General features: G+C 44.2%; 11 non-coding genes across 11 annotated transcripts; all 11 read right to left on the bottom strand.

The window, feature by feature from the left end:
* Positions 1-4,156: 4,156 nt before the first annotated feature.
* On the bottom strand, positions 4,157-4,237 carry trnas-aga (transfer RNA serine (anticodon AGA)). The gene has a single exon. It is a non-coding gene; the product is annotated as a tRNA-Ser (tRNA).
* Positions 4,238-4,457: 220 nt separating this feature from the next.
* On the bottom strand, positions 4,458-4,529 carry trnad-guc (transfer RNA aspartic acid (anticodon GUC)). The gene has a single exon. It is a non-coding gene; the product is annotated as a tRNA-Asp (tRNA).
* A 1,581-nt stretch (positions 4,530-6,110) lies between these two features.
* trnas-aga (transfer RNA serine (anticodon AGA)) lies at positions 6,111-6,191 on the bottom strand. The gene has a single exon. It is a non-coding gene; the product is annotated as a tRNA-Ser (tRNA).
* A 1,865-nt stretch (positions 6,192-8,056) lies between these two features.
* Positions 8,057-8,137, bottom strand: trnas-aga (transfer RNA serine (anticodon AGA)). The gene has a single exon. It is a non-coding gene; the product is annotated as a tRNA-Ser (tRNA).
* A 220-nt stretch (positions 8,138-8,357) lies between these two features.
* On the bottom strand, positions 8,358-8,429 carry trnad-guc (transfer RNA aspartic acid (anticodon GUC)). Its single transcript has one exon. It is a non-coding gene; the product is annotated as a tRNA-Asp (tRNA).
* Positions 8,430-10,011: 1,582 nt separating this feature from the next.
* Positions 10,012-10,092, bottom strand: trnas-aga (transfer RNA serine (anticodon AGA)). Its single transcript has one exon. It is a non-coding gene; the product is annotated as a tRNA-Ser (tRNA).
* A 220-nt stretch (positions 10,093-10,312) lies between these two features.
* trnad-guc (transfer RNA aspartic acid (anticodon GUC)) lies at positions 10,313-10,384 on the bottom strand. The gene has a single exon. It is a non-coding gene; the product is annotated as a tRNA-Asp (tRNA).
* Positions 10,385-12,269: 1,885 nt separating this feature from the next.
* Positions 12,270-12,341, bottom strand: trnad-guc (transfer RNA aspartic acid (anticodon GUC)). Its single transcript has one exon. It is a non-coding gene; the product is annotated as a tRNA-Asp (tRNA).
* A 1,582-nt stretch (positions 12,342-13,923) lies between these two features.
* On the bottom strand, positions 13,924-14,004 carry trnas-aga (transfer RNA serine (anticodon AGA)). Its single transcript has one exon. It is a non-coding gene; the product is annotated as a tRNA-Ser (tRNA).
* Positions 14,005-15,877: 1,873 nt separating this feature from the next.
* trnas-aga (transfer RNA serine (anticodon AGA)) lies at positions 15,878-15,958 on the bottom strand. The gene has a single exon. It is a non-coding gene; the product is annotated as a tRNA-Ser (tRNA).
* Positions 15,959-17,825: 1,867 nt separating this feature from the next.
* Positions 17,826-17,906, bottom strand: trnas-aga (transfer RNA serine (anticodon AGA)). Its single transcript has one exon. It is a non-coding gene; the product is annotated as a tRNA-Ser (tRNA).
* Between the last annotated feature and the right edge of the window lie 2,645 nt (positions 17,907-20,551).

The raw sequence follows: 20,551 nt of genomic DNA, 5'->3' as shown, positions 1-20,551 counted from the left end.
TCAAGGGGACGCCGGCCACACCCATGCTTAAATCAGTGGTGTTGCTTACGGGTAATCCCACAGAGGGCGGTACAGAGGACATAGTGGCGCCGGTATCCACCAGGAACTTTACATAAGTGTTTCCTACTTTTAGTATTGCTAAGGGATTTTCTTCTATGTCCGTTGATAAGCGAAGAGTCGCTGCCTGTACCGTTATGCCTCTGGGGCATCCCTATGCTGATTGATACGGATTGGGGTTAGAAAAGGAAAATTGAGGGGCTGGTGGAGGTGGAGGTTCGGAAAAGTTCCCTTGCGACCCTCTATTCTGTTTGGGCGGGCATCTACAGTCGCGAGCCCAATGCCCTATTCTTCCACAATTTCTACACTCATCTTGAGAGCGATCTCGCTGTGACCACTGTCCTCTTCCTCTTCCTCCACCCCTAAATCCCCCTCGATTCTGTGCCTGCCCTCCGCCTCTCTGCTGGTAATATTGACCTGTTGCTTTGGTTTTACTTACGTAATTGAACAATCCCTCCCTGTCCATGTTTGCCAAGACAGTGACTGTCTCTTTCCAGGTTTTTCCTTGCCAATCTAAAACTTTAATTTTGTAGGTCTTTGCATGCTGTGGTAACATGCAGTTCAGCAGTGTTTGTACTGCTAAAGGTTCATTCGTATCTAAGGGTATTCCTGCATACTCCTCCCAGCTATTTTTCCACCTGGCTGCGAAATCTATCATTGATTCTTCCGCTTTCTGCAAACAGCGAGTAACCTCCCCTATATCCCCATGTTGTCTAGCCCCTTGTAGAATTGCATTCCGTCCTCTATTCTGTAGCCAGTGTGTTAAAGATTCGTTTCCTTCATTTAGCAAATCATTATTAGCTCTCCAATCCCCTTCTTCTCCGGGCGGGATATGGAACATATCTTTTACTCCCTGCCAGGAAGATCCGTACGCTGCTTGTAATAATAGTTTAACATCCCCTGGTAGCGGATTATAAATTGTACAGGTCTGCTCAAGCCAGTTATGAAATGCAACAGGTTTCTTTACCGGGTTTGGGGCTGCAGAGATCATATCTCTGGCCTCTCCCGGAGACCAGGGTTTTAAAACCGCTGTGGTTCCTATCGTTACTCAGGGATTTTGGAGGAGGAGGGTAGAGTCGGCTTCTGCCTGAGCTGGGGTTGTTTGTGACCTTAGAACCATACCAGCTCTCAGATTGGCTCCCCCTTTCTTTCTCTCCTGATTTATTCTCTGATATTTTTACTTTCGGAGGCTGATGTCTTTTTGCAACCTCTAGCCATTTAATAAAACATTTATCCATATAATCTTTGTCCCAAGTAGGGTCTCCTCCCCCTTCCTTAGTTATTTTCCTCCATTCTTCGATTAAAGACAATTTAAAACTTCCTCCAAATGGCCAGTCCCCATCAGACCAACCATATAAATCGCTACTAAATGTTACCGCGTATCGGTCATCTCCTGTTTCTTTAATTACAGTGTCCGCCGGCGAGCCGGGTGGCACAATTGGATCTCCTACCTTCTCTCGTTGCTTTACTACCTTACGAATCCTTTTTTCAGTTTTACGCTGCATACTCATTCTTTTAGTTGGAGGGTCGGTTTTCTTCCCTTTTCTAGGAACTGGACGCAAGCATCCTGCTCGACTAGAGCTGTTTCCCATTCTCTCCGGGTGCAGTTTCTCGCGGTGTTTCCTGAAACGAGAGGTTAAGACACGCCCACAAAAATATATACACACACAGTATTTACAAAGCGCTCACCGGTGTCTCTTTTCGGCTCGGCTCGGGTCTCCTTTAGCTTTCTTGTTATTTTAGCTTCTTACGGAAGCTACCCTATGCCTCACCCTTCTGGGATCTCGGCGGCTTGCCCCCTTTTCTAGGACAGCCTAGGCACTTTCCCCCTTAAGCTGGGAAAATCCTTTTAAAATTCCTCTTTTTCTTTTAAGCCAATTTTTACTTTTAAACTTGTTCGTTTGGGATCTCGTTATCAGAGATCCTGCCGACTACGCCAGAAACTGTCGAGGAAATTTCTAAGTTAAAGTAACTCAAGCGGAGATTTCAGAGTCTTGCTTCAAGAGATTCTTTTAATATGTACAGGCGAGATATCTCGGAGAGATGCTTGGTCCTTACCAAGGCAATACTCTGAAATTCTATAGAAACTTGTTCCATCTTTATACAGAAAAAAGGAATTTTATCTCTACAATTGACACCTACATTATTCAGGAACATTACCAATTCTAAACAGGGCACAAAGGTCAGTTTACACAGCCCAACAGTATCTTGTCACGTCATTATTCAATCTTTTCGAGGGTCAGCAAGATCATCACTAAAAGCCCCTCTTATCAGAGAAATCAGTTTGTCCAGGCAATGGGGGCATCTTAACATATACAAATACCAGATGTACAGCTTTCATGTTATCTGTTCTTTTCTAACAAAGAAGAGACATCAAGTATTTTCTGGCCTTGCAGGATTCTGCAGTCTCAGCACAGAATTAAACTTACTAAAAGGAAGAGAGAAATTTAACCCCTTACTATATCGTGAACTAAAGTTCTTCCACAGGCGGGGATACTCACCACTATACTAACGAGGAACTGACGGGTCCCAGTTCTGTCAGAGCAGGAATCGAGTCACTGTGAACAGAACTGGACACCAGGAGAAGTCGACAGACACATTGAGAGACAGAGACAAACCGACAAACAGGGAGAGACAGACAGCGAGATAGAGACAACGAGAGACAGAAAGTGTGAGACTGAGAAGGAGAGGCAGACTGAGTGAGAAAAAGACTCAAATATATACATATACAGAGATGTGTGTGTGTGATCTATTAAGAGAGAGAGGGAAAGAGTGAGAGAAAGACAATGATAAAGACAGTGACAAGGAGAGAGACAGATAGAGAGAGAGCGATAGAGACTAAAACAGAAAATGATGGAAATACTACTCAGCTTACAGGCAGGGACTAACAGAGACAAGCAAAGACATGGACAGAACGAAATGATGGGAAAGAGAGAGCCAGTCACACAAAGAGTCAGAGAGAATCCCATTGGACCAGATGTGGCACCGTGAGAAAGAGACAGATTGAGAGACAAAGACAAACAGAGAAACAGGGACAGACAGAGTGAGTCAGACTGAGAGAGACAAAGACTCAAACATACAAAACTCTCTGAAGAGAGAGAGAGAGGCAGAAACCGAGCGACACAGATACATTTCACAATTTCATTTCATTATCGGTTCAGAGTGTCACATTGTTACAGAAAATTGCTGATTCAACCGATGAAAATCCGGTCTCACTGATCAGAATGGGAGGAAATCCGTGTTAAATTAAAGAGACACCAGGAGTGGGAGACGAACCCACGCGGGACAAACCCATTGAGTTTTAAGGCCAACGCCTCAACCACTCGGCTATTCTGGTCCTGTGAGAACCTGGATTCTGTCTCTGTGAGAATCTGGGCTTCAACCCCAACCCCACATACAAACACATGCACATCGGCTTTCAGTGAGCATTTATGAACATTTTTAGTAATATTGACACGGGGGCAACTCTCCTATTCTTTTTCGAGTAATGCACTGGAAACTTTCATATCCACCCGAGGGTGCAGACGGAGCTTCAATTTAACATTTCATCCGAAAGTCAACAGCTTCAACATTACAAAATTCCCCAAGTGCTGCACTTGAGTGTTAGCCAAGATGATATGCTCAAGTCTCAGGAGTGCGACTTGAACAGACAAACTCCCGATTCAGTCGAGAATGCGGCCACTGAACCAAAGCCATACAAAAGTTCACAACCGTATTATTTTCCCCAAGTCGTTTTTATAAGTTCCAGGACATACCAAATTCATGGTGATGATTTCCAGTGACATTTGCACATACACAGAGACATATACATAGATAGACAGACACAGAGACCCACACACACATAACCAAAAATTTGCACGCACCAACAGGCATGCACAGATGCCTCAGACATCTCGAGGGATAGATAGGCTGAATCACTGTCGCAACTTTGACTGATGTTTGCGATTTTTGAAACGGATGTATCGTGAATATTGCAGATTAATAAAAATGAGAAAAAAATGTCAAAGTTGAAAGGTGTGGGACGTTATTCCATCTATCTCAGGATCAGTTTGGCAGAGAACCGGTTAAATTGTGAAATGGAATGAAAAATGCTGAGAATCGTAGTCGGCAGGATTCGAACCTGCTCGGGATAACCCAATGGATTTCTAGTCCATCGCCTTAACCACTCGGCCACGACTACTGTGTCGCTGCCTTTTTAAACTTTACTCAGAAAAAACTCAGTCATCCATCTCTGTGCAGCAGACGGGCAAAGACTCCTGAATAATTCTCCATTTGCTAAAAATCTGGACGAGACAATCTCATCCAGCTGTTTTTTTGACAGTTCCATATTGCTCTGGAACTTTTTAATATGCATCTCTTCCAAGAAACAGAAGTAAAATTCGACATCTTGAAACAACTGCCTCCCCGTCGGGGAATTGAACCCCGGTCTCCCGCGTGACAGGCAGGGATACTCACCACTATACTAACGAGGAACTGACGGGTACCAGTTCTGTCAGAGCAGGAATCGAGTCACTGTGAACAGAACTGGATACCAGGAGAAAACGACAGACACATTGAGAGACAGAGAGAAACCGACAAACAGGGAGAGACAGACAGCGAGATAGAGACAACGAGAGACAAAAGTGTGAGACTGAGAAGGAGAGGCAGACTGAGTGAGAAAAAGACTCAAATATATACATATACAGAGATGTGTGTGTGTGATCTATTAAGAGAGAGAGGGAAAGAGTGAGAGAAAGACAATGATAAAGACAGTGACATGGAGAGAGACAGATAGAGAGAGAGCGATAGAGACTAAAACAGAAAATGATGGAAATACTACTCAGCTTACAGGCAGGGACTAACAGAGACAAGCAAAGACATGGACAGACCGAAATGATGGGAAAGAGAGAGCCAGTCACACAAAGAGTCAGAGAGAATCCCATTGGACCAGACGTGGCACCGTGAGAAAGAGACAGATTGAGAGACAAAGACAAACAGAGAAACAGGGACAGACAGAGTGAGTCAGACTGAGAGAGACAAAGACTCAAACATACAAAACTCTCTGAAGAGAGAGAGAGAGGCAGAAACCGAGCGACACAGATACATTTCACAATTTCATTTCATTATCGGTTCAGAGTGTCACATTGTTACAGAAAATTGCTGATTCAACCGATGAAAATCCGGTCTCACTGATCAGAATGGGAGGAAATCCGTGTTAAATTAAAGAGACACCAGGAGTGGGGGACGAACCCACGCGGGACAAACCCATTGAGTTTTAAGGCCAACGCCTCAACCACTCGGCTATTCTGGTCCTGTGAGAACCTGGATTCTGTCTCTGTGAGAATCTGGGCTTCAACCCCAACCCCACATACAAACACATGCACATCGGCTTTCAGTGAGCATTTACGAACATTTTTAGTAATATTGACACGGGGGCAACTCTCCTATTCTTTTTCGAGTAATGCACTGGAAACTTTCATATCCACCCGAGGGTGCAGACGGAGCTTCAATTTAACATTTCATCCGAAAGTCAACAGCTTCAACATTACAAAATTCCCCAAGTGCTGCACTTGAGTGTTAGCCAAGATGATATGCTCAAGTCTCAGGAGTGCGACTTGAACAGACAAACTCCCGATTCAGTCGAGAATGCGGCCACTGAACCAAAGCCGATACAAAAGTTCACAACCGTATTATTTTCCCCAAGTCGTTTTTATAAGTTCCAGGACATACCAAATTCATGGTGATGATTTCCAGTGACAGTTGCACATACACAGAGACATATAAATAGATAGATAGACACAGAGACCCACACACACATAACCAAAAATTTGCACGCACCAACAGGCATGCACATATGCCTCAGACATCTCGAGGGATAGATAGGCTGAATCACTGTCGCAACTTTGACTGATGTTTGCGATTTTTGAAACGGATGTATCGTGAATATTGCAGATTAATAAAAATGAGAAAAAAATGTCAAAGTTGAAAGGTGTGGGACGTTATTCCATCTATCTCAGGATCAGTTTGGCAGAGAACCGGTTAAATTGTGAAATGGAATGAAAAATGCTGAGAATCGTAGTCGGCAGGATTCGAACCTGCGCGGGATAACCCAATGGATTTCTAGTCCATCGCCTTAACCACTCGGCCACGACTACTGTGTCGCTGCCTTTTTAAACTTTACTCAGAAAAAACTCAGTCATCCATCTCTGTGCAGCAGACGGCCAAAGACTCCTGAAAAATTCTCCATTTGCTAAAAATCTGGACGAGACAATATCATCCACCTGTTTTTTTGACAGTTCCATATTGCTCTGGAACTTTTTAATATGCATCTCTTCCAAGAAACAGAAGTAAAATTCGACATCTTGAAACAACTGCCTCCCCGTCGGGGAATTGAACCCCGGTCTCCAGCGTGGATACTCACCACTATACTAACGAGGAACTGACGGGTACCAGTTCTGTCAGAGCAGGAATCGAGTCACTGTGAACAGAACTGGACACCAGGAGAAGTCGACAGACACATTGAGAGACAGAGACAAACCGACAAACAGGGAGAGACAGACAGCGAGATAGAGACAACGAGAGACAGAAAGTGTGAGACTGAGAAGGAGAGGCAGACTGAGTGAGAAAAAGACTCAAACATATACATATACAGAGATGTGTGTGTGTGATCTATTAAGAGAGAGAGGGAAAGAGTGAGAGAAAGACAATGATAAAGACAGTGACAAGGAGAGAGACAGATAGAGAGAGAGCGATAGAGACTAAAACAGAAAATGATGGAAATACTTCTCAGCTTACAGGCAGGGACTAACAGAGACAAGCAAAGACATGGACAGACCGAAATGATGGGAAAGAGAGAGCCAGTCACACAAAGAGTCAGAGAGAATCCCATTGGACCAGACGTGGCACCGTGAGAAAGAGACAGATTGAGAGACAAAGACAAACAGAGAAACAGGGACAGACAGAGTGAGTCAGACTGAGAGAGACAAAGACTCAAACATACAAAACTCTCTGAAGCGAGAGAGAGAGGCAGAAACCGAGCGACACAGATACATTTCACAATTTCATTTCATTATCGGTTCAGAGTGTCACATTGTTACAGAAAATTGCTGATTCAACCGATGAAAATCCGGTCTCACTGATCAGAATGGGAGGAAATCCGTGTTAAATTAAAGAGACACCAGGAGTGGGGGACGAACCCACGCGGGACAAACCCATTGAGTTTTAAGGCCAACGCCTCAACCACTCGGCTATTCTGGTCCTGTGAGAACCTGGATTCTGTCTCTGTGAGAATCTGGGCTTCAACCCCAACCCCACATACAAACACATGCACATCGGCTTTCAGTGAGCATTTACGAACATTTTTAGTAATATTGACACGGGGGCAACTCTCCTATTCTTTTTCGAGTAATGCACTGGAAACTTTCATATCCACCCGAGGGTGCAGACGGAGCTTCAATTTAACATTTCATCCGAAAGTCAACAGCTTCAACATTACAAAATTCCCCAAGTGCTGCACTTGAGTGTTAGCCAAGATGATATGCTCAAGTCTCAGGAGTGCGACTTGAACAGACAAACTCCCGATTCAGTCGAGAATGCGGCCACTGAACCAAAGCCGATACAAAAGTTCACAACCGTATTATTTTCCCCAAGTCGTTTTTATAAGTTCCAGGACATACCAAATTCATGGTGATGATTTCCAGTGACAGTTGCACATACACAGAGACATATAAATAGATAGATAGACACAGAGACCCACACACACATAACCAAAAATTTGCACGCACCAACAGGCATGCACATATGCCTCAGACATCTCGAGGGATAGATAGGCTGAATCACTGTCGCAACTTTGACTGATGTTTGCGATTTTTGAAACGGATGTATCGTGAATATTGCAGATTAATAAAAATGAGAAAAAAATGTCAAAGTTGAAAGGTGTGGGACGTTATTCCATCTATCTCAGGATCAGTTTGGCAGAGAACCGGTTAAATTGTGAAATGGAATGAAAAATGCTGAGAATCGTAGTCGGCAGGATTCGAACCTGCGCGGGATAACCCAATGGATTTCTAGTCCATCGCCTTAACCACTCGGCCACGACTACTGTGTCGCTGCCTTTTTAAACTTTACTCAGAAAAAACTCAGTCATCCATCTCTGTGCAGCAGACGGCCAAAGACTCCTGAAAAATTCTCCATTTGCTAAAAATCTGGACGAGACAATATCATCCACCTGTTTTTTTGACAGTTCCATATTGCTCTGGAACTTTTTAATATGCATCTCTTCCAAGAAACAGAAGTAAAATTCGACATCTTGAAACAACTGCCTCCCCGTCGGGGAATTGAACCCCGGTCTCCCGCGTGACAGGCGGGGATACTCACCACTATACTAACGAGGAACTGACGGATACCAGTTCTGTCAGAGCAGGAATCGAGTCACTATGAACAGAACTGGACACCAGGAGAAGTCGACAGACACATTGAGAGACAGAGACAAACCGACAAACAGGGAGAGACAGACAGCGAGATAGAGACAACGAGAGACAGAAAGTGTGAGACTGAGAAGGAGAGGCAGACTGAGTGAGAAAAAGACTCAAATATATACATATACAGAGATGTGTGTGTGTGATCTATTAAGAGAGAGAGGGAAAGAGTGAGAGAAAGACAATGATAAAAACAGTGACAAGGAGAGAGACAGATAGAGAGAGAGCGATAGAGACTAAAACAGAAAATGATGGAAATACTTCTCAGCTTACAGGCAGGGACTAACAGAGACAAGCAAAGACATGGACAGACCGAAATGATGGGAAAGAGAGAGCCAGTCACACAAAGAGTCAGAGAGAATCCCATTGGACCAGACGTGGCACCGTGAGAAAGAGACAGATTGAGAGACAAAGACAAACAGAGAAACAGGAACAGACAGAGTGAGTCAGACTGAGAGAGACAAAGACTCAAACATACAAAACTCTCTGAAGAGAGAGAGAGAGGCAGAAACCGAGCGACACAGATACATTTCACAATTTCATTTCATTATCGGTTCAGAGTGTCACATTGTTACAGAAAATTGCTGATTCAACCGATGAAAATCCGGTCTCACTGATCAGAATGGGAGGAAATCCGTGTTAAATTAAAGAGACACCAGGAGTGGGGGACGAACCCACGCGGGACAAACCCATTGAGTTTTAAGGCCAACGCCTCAACCAGTCGGCTATTCTGGTCCTGTGAGAACCTGGATTCTGTCTCTGTGAGAATCTGGGCTTCAACCCCAACCCCACATACAAACACATGCACATCGGCTTTCAGTGAGCATTTACGAACATTTTTAGTAATATTGTCAAGGGGGCAACTCTCCTATTCTTTTCCGAGTAATGCACTGGAAACTTTCATATCCACCCGAGGGTGCAGACGGAGCTTCAATTTAACATTTCATCCGAAAGTCAACAGCTTCAACATTACAAAATTCCCCAAGTGCTGCACTTGAGTGTTAGCCAAGATGATATGCTCAAGTCTCAGGAGTGCGACTTGAACAGACAAACTCCCGATTCAGTCGAGAATGCGGCCACTGAACCAAAGCCGATACAAAAGTTCACAACCCTATTATTTTCCCCAAGTCGTTTTTATAAGTTCCAGGACATACCAAATTCATGGTGATGATTTCCAGTGACAGTTGCACATAAACAGAGACATATAAATAGATAGACAGACACAGAGACCCACACACACATAACCAAAAATTTGCACGCACCAACAGGCATGCACAGATGCCTCAGACATCTCGAGGGATAGATAGGCTGAATCACTGTCGCAACTTTGACTGATGTTTGCGATTTTTGAAACGGATGTATCGTGAATATTGCAGATTAATAAAAATGAGAAAAAAATGTCAAAGTTGAAAGGTGTGGGACGTTATTCCATCTATCTCAGGATCAGTTTGGCAGAGAACCGGTTAAATTGTGAAATGGAATGAAAAATGCTGAGAATCGTAGTCGGCAGGATTCGAACCTGCGCGGGATAACCCAATGGATTTCTAGTCCATCGCCTTAACCACTCGGCCACGACTACTGTGTCGCTGCCTTTTTAAACTTTACTCAGAAAAAACTCAGTCATCCATCTCTGTGCAGCAGACGGGCAAAGACTCCTGAAAAATTCTCCATTTGCTAAAAATCTGGACGAGACAATCTCATCCACCTGTTTTTTTGACAGTTCCATATTGCTCTGGAACTTTTTAATATGCATCTCTTCCAAGAAACAGAAGTAAAATTCGACATCTTGAAACAACTGCCTCCCCGTCGGGGAATTGAACCCCGGTCTCCCGCGTGACAGGCGGGGATACTTACCACTATACTAACGAGGAACTGACGGGTACCAGTTCTGTCAGAGCAGGAATCGAGTCACTGTGAACAGAACTGGACACCAGGAGAAGTCGACAGACACATTGAGAGACAGAGACAAACCGACAAACAGGGAGAGACAGACAGCGAGATAGAGACAACGAGAGACAGAAAGTGTGAGACTGAGAAGGAGAGGCAGACTGAGTGAGAAAAAGACTCAAATATATACATATACAGAGATGTGTGTGTGTGTGATCTATTAAGAGAGAGAGGGAAAGAGTGAGAGAAAGACAATGATAAAGACAGTGACAAGGAGAGAGACAGATAGAGAGAGAGCGATAGAGACTAAAACAGAAAATGATGGAAATACTACTCAGCTTACAGGCAGGGACTAACAGAGACAAGCAAAGACATGGACAGACCGAAATGATGGGAAAGAGAGAGCCAGTCACACAAAGAGTCAGAGAGAATCCCATTGGACCAGACGTGGCACCGTGAGAAAGAGACAGATTGAGAGACAAAGACAAACAGAGAAACAGGGACAGACAGAGTGAGTCAGACTGAGAGAGACAAAGACTCAAACATACAAAACTCTCTGAAGAGAGAGAGAGAGGCAGAAACCGAGCGACACAGATACATTTCACAATTTCATTTCATTATCGGTTCAGAGTGTCACATTGTTACAGAAAATTGCTGATTCAACCGATGAAAATCCGGTCTCACTGATCAGAATGGGAGGAAATCCGTGTTAAATTAAAGAGACACCAGGAGTGGGGGACGAACCCACGCGGGACAAACCCATTGAGTTTTAAGGCCAACGCCTCAACCACTCGGCTATTCTGGTCCTGTGAGAACCTGGATTCTGTCTCTGTGAGAATCTGGGCTTCAACCCCAACCCCACATACAAACACATGCACATCGGCTTTCAGTGAGCATTTACGAACATTTTTAGTAATATTGACACGGGGGCAACTCTCCTATTCTTTTTCGAGTAATGCACTGGAAACTTTCATACCCACCCGAGGGTGCAGACGGAGCTTCAATTTAACATTTCATCCGAAAGTCAACAGCTTCAACATTACAAAATTCCCCAAGTGCTGCACTTGAGTGTTAGCCAAGATGATATGCTCAAGTCTCAGGAGTGCGACTTGAACAGACAAACTCCCGATTCAGTCGAGAATGCGGCCACTGAACCAAAGCCGATACAAAAGTTCACAACCGTATTATTTTCCCCAAGTCGTTTTTATAAGTTCCAGGACATACCAAATTCATGGTGATGATTTCCAGTGTCAGTTGCACATAAACAGAGACATATAAATAGATAGACAGACACAGAGACCCACACACACATAACCAAAAATTTGCACGCACCAACAGGCATGCACAGATGCCTCAGACATCTCGAGGGATAGATAGGCTGAATCACTGTCGCAACTTTGACTGATGTTTGCGATTTTTGAAACGGATGTATCGTGAATATTGCAGATTAATAAAAATGAGAAAAAAATGTCAAAGTTGAAAGGTGTGGGACGTTATTCCATCTATCTCAGGATCAGTTTGGCAGAGAACCGGTTAAATTGTGAAATGGAATGAAAAATGCTGAGAATCGTAGTCGGCAGGATTCGAACCTGCGCGCGATAACCCAATGGATTTCTAGTCCATCGCCGTAACCACACGACCACGACTACTGTGTCTCTGCCTTTTTAAACTTTACTCAGAAAAAACTCAGTCATCCATCTCTGTGCAGCAGACGGGCAAAGACTCCTGAAAAATTCTCCATTTGCTAAAAATCTGGACGAGACAATCTCATCCACCTGTTTTTTTGACAGTTCCATATTGCTCTGGAACTTTTTAATATGCATCTCTTCCAAGAAACAGAAGTAAAATTCGACATCTTGAAACAACTGCCTCCCCGTCGGGGAATTGAACCCCGGTCTCCCGCGTGACAGACGGGGATACTCACCACTATACTAACGAGGAACTGACGGGTACCAGTTCTGTCAGAGCAGGAATCGAGTCACTGTGAACAGAACTGGACACCAGGAGAAGTCGACAGACACATTGAGAGACAGAGACAAACCGACAAACAGGGAGAGACAGACAGCGAGATAGAGACAACGAGAGACAGAAAGTGTGAGACTGAGAAGGAGAGGCAGACTGAGTGAGAAAAAGACTCAAATATATACATATACAGAGATGTGTGTGTGTGATCTATTAAGAGAGAGAGGGAAAGAGTGAGAGAAAGACAATGATAAAGACAGTGACAAGGAGAGAGACAGATAGAGAGAGAGCGATAGAGACTAAAACAGAAAATGATGGAAATACTTCTCAGCTTACAGGCAGGGACTAACAGAGACAAGCAAAGACATGGACAGACCGAAATGATGGGAAAGAGAGAGCCAGTCACACAAAGAGTCAAAGAGAATCCCATTGGACCAGACGTGGCACCGTGAGAAAGAGACAGATTGAGAGACAAAGACAAACAGAGAAACAGGGACAGACAGAGTGAGTCAGACTGAGAGAGACAAAGACTCAAACATACAAAACTCTCTGAAGAGAGAGAGAGAGGCAGAAACCGAGCAACACAGATACATTTCACAATTTCATTTCATTATCGGTTCAGAGTGTCACATTGTTACAGAAAATTGCTGATTCAACCGATGAAAATCCGGTCTCACTGATCAGAATGGGAGGAAATCCGTGTTAAATTAAAGAGACACCAGGAGTGGGGGACGAACCCACGCGGGACAAACCCATTGAGTTTTAAGGCCAACGCCTCAACCACTCGGCTACTCTGGTCCTGTGAGACCCTGGATTCTGTCTCTGTGAGAATCTGGGCTTCAATCCCAACCCCACATACAAACACATGCACATCGGCTTTCAGTGAGCATTTACGAACATTTTTAGTAATATTGACACGGGGGCAACTCTCCTATTCTTTTTCGAGTAATGCACTGGAAACTTTCATATCCACCCGAGGGTGCAGACGGAGCTTCAATTTAACATTTCATCCGAAAGTCAACAGCTTCAACATTACAAAATTCCCCAAGTGCTGCACTTGAGTGTTAGCCAAGATGATATGCTCAAGTCTCAGGAGTGCGACTTGAACAGACAAACTCCCGATTCAGTCGAGAATGCGGCCACTGAACCAAAGCCGATACAAAAGTTCACAACCGTATTATTTTCCCCAAGTCGTTTTTATAAGTTCCAGGACATACCAAATTCATGGTGATGATTTCCAGTGACAGTTGCACATACACAGAGACATATAAATAGATAGACAGACACAGAGACCCACACACACATAACCAAAAATTTGCACGCACCAACAGGCATGCACAGATGCCTCAGACATCTCGAGGGATAGATAGGCTGAATCACTGTCGCAACTTTGACTGATGTTTGCGATTTTTGAAATGGATGTATCGTGAATAGTGCAGATTAATAAAAATGAGAAAAAAATGTCAAAGTTGAAAGGTGTGGGACGTTATTCCATCTATCTCAGGATCAGTTTGGCAGAGAACCGGTTAAATTGTGAAATGGAATGAAAAATGCTGAGAATCGTAGTCGGCAGGATTCGAACCTGCGCGGGATAACCCAATGGATTTCTAGTCCATCGCCTTAACCACTCGGCCACGACTACTGCGTCGCTGCCTTTTTAAACTTTACTCAGAAAAAACTCAGTCATCCATCTCTGTGCAGCAGACGGGCAAAGACTCCTGAAAAATTCTCCATTTGCTAAAAATCTGGACGAGACAATCTCATCCACCTGTTTTTTTGACAGTTCCATATTGCTCTGCAACTTTTTAATAGGCATCTCTTCCAAGAAACAGAAGTAAAATTCGACATCTTGAAACAACTGCCCCCCCCGTCGGGGAATTGAACCCCAGTCTCCCGCGTGACAGGCAGGGATACTCACCACTATACTAACGAGGATCTGACGGGTACCAGTTCTGCCAGAGCAGGAATCGAGTCACTGTGAACAGAACTGGACAGCATGAGAAGTCGACAGACACATTGAGAGACAGAGACAAACCGACAAACAGGGAGAGACAGACAGCGAGATAGAGACAACGAGAGACAGAAAGTGTGAGACTGAGAAGGAGAGGCAGACTGAGCGAGAAAAAGACTCAAATATATACATATACAGAGATGTGTGTGTGATCTATTAAGGGAGAGAGGGAAAGAGTGAGAGAAAGACAATGATAAAGACAGTGACAAGGAGAGAGACAGATAGAGAGAGAGCGATAGAGACTAAAACAGAAAATGATGGAAATACTTCTCAGCTTACAGGCAGGGACTAACAGAGACAGGCAAAGACATGGACAGACCGAAATGATGGGAAAGAGAGAGCCAGTCAGACAAAGAGTCTGAGAGAATCCCATTGGACCAGACGTGGCACCGTGAGAAAGAGACAGATTGAGAGACAAAGACAAACAGAGAAACAGGGACAGACAGAGTATGTCAGACTGAGAGAGACAAAGACTCAAACATACAAAACTCTCTTAAGAGAGAGAGAGAGGCTGAAACCGAGCGACACAGACACATTTCACAATTTCATTTCATTATCGGTTCAGAGTGTCACATTGTTACAGAAAATTGCTGATTCAACCGATGAAAATCCGGTCTCATTGATCAGAATGGGAGGAAATCCGTGTTAAATTAAACAGATACCAGGAGTGGGGGACGAACCCACGCGGGACAAACCCATTGAGTTTTAAAGGCAACGCCGCTACCACTCGGCTATTCTGGTCCTGTGCGAACCTGGATTCTGTCTCTGTGAGAATCTGGGCTTCGACCCCAGCACCACATACAAACAGATGCACATCGGCTTTCAGTGAGCATTTACGAACATTTTTAGTAATATTGACACGGGGGCAACTCTCCTATTCTTTTTCGAGTAATGCACTGGAAACTTTCATATCCACCCGAGGGTGCAGACGGAGCTTCAATTTAACATTTCATCCGAAAGTCAACAGCTTCAGCATTGCAAAATTCCCCAAGTGCTGCACTTGAGTGTTCGCCAAGATGATATGCTCAAGTCTCAGGAGTGCGACTTGAACAGACAAACTCCCGATTCAGTCGAGAATGCGGCCACTGAACCAAAGCCGATACAAAAGTTCACAACGGTATTATTTTACCCAAGTCTTTTTTATATGTTCCAGGACATACCAAATTAATAGTGATGATTTCCACAGACAGTTGCACATACACAGAGACATATAAAGAGATAGACAGACACAGAGACACACACACACATAACCAAAAATTTGCACGCACCAACGGGCATGCATAGATGCCTCAGACATCGCGAGGGATAGACAGGCTGAATCACTGTCGCAACTTTGACTGATGTTTGCGATTTTTGAAACGGATGTATCGTGAATATTGCAGATTAATAAAAATGAGAAAAAAATATCTAAGTTGAAAGGTGTGGGACGTTATTCCATCTATCTCAGGATCAGTTTGGCAGAGAACCGGTTAAATTGTGAAATGGAATGAAAAATGCTGAGAAACGTAGTCGGCAGGATTCGAACCTGCGCGGGATAACCCAATGGAATTCTAGTCCATCGCCTTAACCACTCGGCCACGACTACTGTGTCGCTGTCTTTTTAAACGTTACTCAGAAAAAAACTCAGTCATCCATCTCTGTGCAGCAGACGGCCAAAGACTCCTGAAAAATTCTCCGTTTGCTAAAAATCTGGACGAGGCAATCTCATCTACCTGTATTTTTACAGTTCGATATTGCTCGAGAACTTTTTGATATGCATCTCTTCCAAGAAACAGAAGTAAAATTCTACATTTTGAAACAACTACCTCCCAGTGGGGGAATTGAACCCGCGTCCCCGACGTGACAGGTGGGGATACTCACCACTATACTAACGAGGAACTGACGGGTCCCAGTTCTGTCAGAGCAGGAATCGAGTCACTGTGAACAGAACTGGACACCAGGAGAAGTCGACAGACACATTGAGAGACAGAGACAAACCGACAAACAGGGAGAGACAGACAGCGAGATAGAGACAACGAGAGACAGAAAGTGTGAGACTGAGAAGGAGAGGCAGACTGAGTGAGGACAAGACTCAAATATGTACATATACAGAGATGTGTGTGTGTGATCTATTAAGAGAGAGAGGGAAAGAGTGAGAGAAAGACAATGATAAAGACAGTGACGCGGAGAGAGAGAAATAGAGAGAGAGCGATAGAGACTAAAACAGAAAATGATGGAAATACTTCTCAGCTTACAGGCAGGGAATAACAGAGACAAGCAAAGACATGGACAGACCGAAATGATGGGAAAGAGAGAGCCAGTCAGACACAGAGTCTGAGAGAATCCTATTGGAACAGACGTGGCACCGTGAGAAAGAGACAGATTGAGAGACAGAGACAAACAGAGAAACAGGGACAGACAGAGTGTGTCAGACTGAGAGAGACAAAGACTCAAACATACAAAACTCTCTGAAGAGAGAGAGAGGCAGAAACCGAGCGACACAGATACATTTCACAATTTCATTTCATTATCGGTTCAGAGTGTCACATTGTTACAGAAAATTGCTGATTCAACCGATGAAAATCCGGTCTCACTGATCAGAATGGGAGGAAATCCGTGTTAAATTAAAAAGATACCAGGAGTGGGGGACGAACCCACGCGGGACAAGCCCATTGAATTTAAGGCCAACGCCTCAACCACTCGGCTATTCTGGTCCTGTGAGAACCGGGATTCTGTCTCTGTGAGAATCTGGGCTTCAACCCCAACCCCACATACAAACACATGCACATCGGCTTTCAGTGAGCATTTACGAACATTTTTAGCAATATTGACACGGGGGCAACTCTCCTATTCTTTTTCGAGTAATGCACTGGAAACTTTCATACCCACCCGAGGGTGCAGATGGTGCTTCAATTTAACATTTCATCCGAAAGTCAACAGCTTCAACAATGTAAAATTCCCCAAGTGCTGCACTTGAGTGTTAGCCAAGATGATATGCTCAAGTCTCAGGCGACTTGAACAAACAAACTCCCGATTCAGTCGAGAATGCGGCCACTGAACCAAAGCCGATACAAAAGTTCACAACCGTATTATTTTCCCCAAGTCTTTTTTATAAGTTCCAGAACATACCAAATTAATAGTGATGATTTCCAGTGACAGTTGCACATACACAGAGACATAGAAAGAGATAGACAGACACAGAGACACACACACACATAACCAAAAATTTGCACGCACCAACGGGCATGCACAGATGCCTCAGACATCTCGAGGGATAGACAGGCTGAATCACTGTCGCAACTTTGACTGATGTATGCGATTTTTGAAACGGATGTATCGTGAATATTGCAGATTAATAAAAATGAGAAAAACATGTCAAAGTTGAAAGGTGTGGGATGTTATTCCATCTATCTCAGGATCAGTTTGGCAGAGAACCGGTGAAATTGTGAAATGGAATGAAAAATGCTGAGAATCGTAGTGGGCAGGATTCGAACCTGCGCGGGATAACCCAATGGATTTCTAGTCCATCGCCTTAACCACTCGGCCACGACTACTGCGTCGCTGCCTTTTTAAACTTTACTCAGAAAAAACTCAGTCATCCATCTCTGTGCAGCAGACGGCCAAAGACTCCTGAAAAATTCTCCGTTGGCTAAAAATCTGGACGAGGCAATCTCATCTACCTGTATTTTTACAGTCCGATATTGCTTGGAACTTTTTAATATGCATCTCTTCCAAGAAACAGAAGTAAAATTCGACATCTTGAAACAACTGCCTTCCCGTTGGGGATTTGAAACCCGGTCTCTCGCGTGACAGGCAGGGATACTCACCAGTATACTAACGAGGAACTGACGGGTACCAGTTCTGTCAGAGCAGGAATCGAGCCACTGTGAACAGATCTGGACACCATGAGAAGTCGACAGACACATTGAGAGACAGAGACAAACCGACAAACAGGGAGAGACAGACAGCGAGATAGAGACAACGAGAGACAGAAAGTGTGAGACTGAGAAGGAGAGGCAGACTGAGTGCGAAAAAGAATCAAATATATACATATACAGAGATGTGTGTGTGTGTGATCTATTGAGAGAGAGAGGGAAAGAGTGAGAGAAAGACAATGATAAAGACAGTGACAAGGAGAGAGACAGATAGAGAGAGAGCGATAGAGATTAAAACAGAACATGATGGAAATACTTCTCAGCTTACAGGCAGGGACTAACAGAGACAGGCAAAGACAGGGACAGACCGAAATGATGGGAAAGAGAGAGCCAGTCAGACAAAGAGGCTGTGAGAATCCCATAGGAACAGACGTGTATTTAGATTTACAGAAGGCATTCGATGAGGTGCCTCACAAGAGATTATTATACGAGCAAGGATTAAGGATTGGTTAATTGACAGAAAACAGAGAGTAGGAATAAACGGGTGATTTTCGGGTTGGCAGGCTGTAACTGGTGGGGTGCTGCAAGAATCGGTGCTTGGGCCCCAGCTATTCACAATCTATATCAATAATTTGGATGAAGGGACCAAATGTCATATATCGAAGTCTGCTGAGGCTACAAAGCTCGTTGGGGATGTAAGTGTGAGGAGGATGAAAAGAGGTTTCAAACGGATATGTACAGGCTCAGTGAGTGGGCAAGAACATGGAAAATAAAATATAATGTGAAGAAATGTTAAGTTAGACACTTATAGTAAAAATAGAAAGGCAGAGTATTTTTTTTAAATGGTGAGAGTTTGGGAAACATTCTGTTCAGAGGGACGTGGGTGTTCTTGTACACAAATCGCTAAAAGTTAATATGCAGGTGCAGCAAGCAATTAAGAACTCAATAGGTTTATTGGCCTTTATTAAAAGAGGATTTGAATATTTACGTCTTACTGCAATTATACAGGGCCCTGGTGAGACCACACCTGGAGTATTGTGTGCAGTTTTGGTCTCCTTACCGAAGGAAAGATAAACTTGCTATAGAGGGAGTGCAATGAAGATTCACCACTCTGATTGCTGGGATGGGGGGATTGTCCTATGAGAGATTGAGTAGACCAGGCCTATATTCTCCAGCGTTTAGAAGAATGAGAGGTGAGAGACGAGACACACATCCCCTGAACAAATTTTTAAAAAGAGATGTGAGGTGCTTAAATTTAATCAAGGGCACCAGCTAAATTATTAGACACACTCCCGGTCCTTCAGGGCCTGTGTCCAGGGGAGAAGCTGATGGGTTTATCTGATCATCTTTGGGTAAAATGTTGTGTTCATTGAGCTGAGCACCTCGTGCCAGCATCAAACACTCTCCAGTCGGGCACAGCATGGGTTAGATACAGATTGAACCCATCGGTCGCTCCTCGACACAGATACTGAGGGACAGGGAGTGTCTGGGACACTGACATTTCTCACTCAATAAGGTATAAATTGATCCTGTACCTCTCCCCATTAATCCTGGGCTCCACACGGCTCGAATCCTGCTCCTGTTGCCCTTCCTGTGACAGCACTGAGCTCAACCCAGCCCATAATGAGCAGGGCTCAGGAAGGGTGGTTGCTAGGCGCTGCAGTGATGTCACTAAGCAGGGCCATTCAGCCAAGCTGGTCCTCTCCTTGTCCCTTTCAAGGTGGAGAGCTGGGACATCCTGTCTCAACACACACACCCTGTTCATACTGAGAATCCACAGGGAAGGCCCAAGGCCCAGAATGTGGAACACAACCAAGGCGGAAAGAGGAGGAGAGAAGGGGAGGTAAATCAAGGAGTAGCGACTGAGGGCCACCAAGCTTCAGTTTTAGAGCCTCGAGACTTCAGGAGGGGGAAGAGTTAGTTAGAAATATAGAAACATAGAAAATAGGTGCAGGAATAGGCCATTCGGCCCTTCGAGCCTGCACCACCATTCAATAAGATCATGGCTGATCATTCACCTCAGTACCTCTTTCCTGCTTTCTCTCCATACCACTTGATCCCTTTAGAGGTAAGGGCCATATCTAACCCACCCTTGAATATATGTAACGAACTGGCATCAACAACTCTCTGCGGCAGAGAATTCCACAGGTTAACAACTTTGAGTGAAGAAGTTTCTCCTCATCTCGGTCCTAAATGGCTTACCTCTTATCCTTAGACTATGTCCCCTGGTTCTGGACTTTCTCAACATCGGGAACATTCTTCCTGCATCGAACCTGTCCAGTGCCATCAGAATCTTATATGTTTCTATGAGATCCCCTCTCATT

This window comes from Pristiophorus japonicus, chromosome 23 (assembly GCF_044704955.1).
Source record: "Pristiophorus japonicus isolate sPriJap1 chromosome 23, sPriJap1.hap1, whole genome shotgun sequence".
Classification (NCBI taxonomy): domain Eukaryota; kingdom Metazoa; phylum Chordata; class Chondrichthyes; family Pristiophoridae; genus Pristiophorus; species Pristiophorus japonicus.
Note: the sequence above shows the minus strand (reverse complement) of the source record. Positions and strands in the feature narration are given on the sequence as shown.